This window comes from Osmerus mordax, chromosome 12 (genome assembly GCF_038355195.1).
Source record: "Osmerus mordax isolate fOsmMor3 chromosome 12, fOsmMor3.pri, whole genome shotgun sequence".
Classification (NCBI taxonomy): domain Eukaryota; kingdom Metazoa; phylum Chordata; class Actinopteri; order Osmeriformes; family Osmeridae; genus Osmerus; species Osmerus mordax.
In genome coordinates, this window is record NC_090061.1 from 16,678,171 (window position 1) to 16,680,936 (window position 2,766).

Below are 2,766 nucleotides of genomic sequence, written 5' to 3' on the forward strand. Positions count from 1 at the left end.
ATAGGCTACATACCAGATGTTGGAACGTGCCAGGGGAATATGTATTCCGGCTGGAAGATTAACTCCACTGACTCCACTCTTTCGGATGGCTGGACACAGGCCCGTAAAGATTACCCCCCCAGCCCACGCACCGCGGGGGGGCCTCGCAGGGATGGGGGGCCTCATTTTTAAAAATGTTTTATCCAATTTGAATTACATGGGATGTCTTATTGTCTTGTCTGTGTTTCCAGAGTTGAAGGAACAAAAAAGGAAAGTATATTTAATTGTGCTTTCTTTGTTAGCTAGGTAAGTGACATGACGAAGTATGGTCACACAGACCGGCGAGCCCGCTGCAAATAGGTAGCTAACTGTAGCGTAGCGTAGGAAAAATGAAACGCACATTTAAAAGCGGTGCCCAAAAGCAGCATTCAAAACAGAAAATTTCTGAATTAAATGCCAAACATCCCAAAATTACAAATTTCTTTTTCGACCAGCCGGTGAAGGATGCACTCATCTGCCAGAAGAGACAGGTATTGTACTGTTTGCTAACATTACTGTACCACGTAGCTAACGTTAGCTGTACTGGTCTGTGTTGTGCTTCCTAGCGTTAACAGAGCCTCCTTTCCAAGAGCCAGGAAAATTAGCCTTGCTCCTTTATTGACTTCCTATCAAGCTGACAACATTGAAATGGAGTGAAACTACAAAAAAAAGAGAAAGTAGAAAAAGTGCTTAATTATAAAATATATTACATAACTGACATTATTAGCAAACATGATAACGTATGCGACAGTAGTATTGTGCAGTTGCAGCGATTGCGTTTGACTATTTAAACATACAAAAAACATAATCAAAGTTACAATAAGTCATTGCATTTCAGTTATATACATATTATGATCGTGTAAAACGTACAGTCATTGCTTTCTACAATATTCACACGACAAAAAATGGCTCCATTTATGATTTAGCGAACACGCTAATAATGAAACACAACTCCATACTATCAAGTGTGCCTGATGTAGCCACGGCCATCAAATTATTTCTGACAATACCCGTGACTGTCGCAAGCGCTGAAAGGTCATTTTCCAAGCTGAAACTGATCAAAACATATCTCAGAAGCTCCTTGTCACAAGAGAGGCTGTCAGGTCTGGCCATCCTTAGCATAGAAAATGAATGTGCGCGCAGTTTAGATGTAAAGAGTGTGGTAAAAGACTTTGCACACAGATTTGCTAAAAGACGCGCACATGTGTAGGCTATTCACCTGCAAACCGTTTGAGCGTTTTTTTCTTATTGAATAAATTTAACTCACAAGACAAGCTTGAGTTTTGATATCTTGCATTTATTACACGGCTCTTCAGAATCTTCCAAGAAGTTCAGTTGATCGCGTCGGGGTCCTGTTCGTCCCGTTGGTATTTGTATTACATTATCCGTTACATATGTGGTGGTGGTGGGGGGGGGGGGGGGGGGGGGGGGGGCTCTCAGGCTTATTCTGCGGGGGGGCCTCATGTGTTTCCGTTACGGGCCTGGCTGGAAAAGTGTATTATGTTCCAGGACCAGGGCAGCCAGCTTCCCTTTCTCCTCTCTTAGTTTGGCTCTCATCCTGTGGCGACCCTTGTTTGTGTCTGAAAAACATTAACATAGACATGTGTCCTAGATTGACATTATGGCCATGGCTGGTTTCTTGAACCGATCTCTAACAAACCATTCTGCCTGTACAGCCGATGTGTTCTCTGCCTGATGCTGGCAGACATTTCCTCCATCTTCTTCTGCAACTCCACAGGTGCATCACTGTCCTCCACTGGTGCTGGTTAAGAAAAGAGAACACCCAAGTACAAACATGAGTTGAGGACAGAAAATACTTTCATGCATTCTTGCTAAACCCAGATCGACAGTCATTCATATGACATTTGTAGTCTATCAGCAGTAGTAAAATTATATAATGTTAATTTTGTGTACGGACATACCACTCTCAGCCCACTCCTGAACATCGGTCACCCACTGCAGGATTGTGGAGTTGTCGACTGACAGCTCTGTCTTTAAGGCCTCATAGCTGTCTTTTTGTTGTTGCAGACTTTGCTTGGTCTAAATAAGGAAAGAAAAATACAAATGCTTATGCACTTTACGACGTACGGCTAAAACAAAGGCTGAATGAGATGGTTGATCTACATGATATATATATATATATGCTTTATTGCATTGAGAACATTCCAGGGTACCTTCAGGAATCATCTGCTGAGGTAGGAGCTCATGTGCTGGACCTGGGCTTGGTTCCATCCCATGCACAAGAGTGTGATCATGTCAGTGCGTGCTGCAAAGGAACACTGGTCAGTGCAAGGGCATGCTCTAGAATGCATGTTGATGTGAAAGAAGTCAATATGCTTACCAGCTTTTGACATATATTTTGTGGAAATGGCTATCCTGGAGAGGAAGGCGTTGGCCTGCTCCACTTCTTCTCCCAGGGTGCAGGCAGCATTCTCCTGGAACCCCCCACCCCATTTGATTTATTGTGCCAGAAGACATGCCATATAATATCCAGTACATGTACTGATTATGTTAACCCTTGTGCTGCCTTCGGGTCACATGACCCAAAGGTTCATAACGAACCATCGTTGTGTTTACCCAATTTTACCCAATACAAAAACAAATACAAATAATTTTCTTTTAACCTTCGCAATGTGGGGGGTCTGAGACAGCCCAATGGTTAAAAGAAAATGCTTCACTGTTTTTGTATGCGGTAAAGTTGTCGCAATATGATGGTGGGTCACAATAACTGATGGGTCAGAATGACCC

At 43.0% G+C, this 2,766-nt stretch overlaps 1 long non-coding RNA gene across 1 annotated transcript; it reads right to left on the minus strand.

The window, feature by feature from the left end:
- Positions 1-1,563: 1,563 nt before the first annotated feature.
- Positions 1,564-2,060, minus strand: LOC136954756 (uncharacterized). The gene is made up of 3 exons (XR_010878131.1): positions 1,941-2,060; positions 1,679-1,780; positions 1,564-1,598 (listed from the first exon to the last, which is right to left on the minus strand). It is a non-coding gene; the product is annotated as an uncharacterized lncRNA (long non-coding RNA).
- Positions 2,061-2,766: the final 706 nt, after the last annotated feature.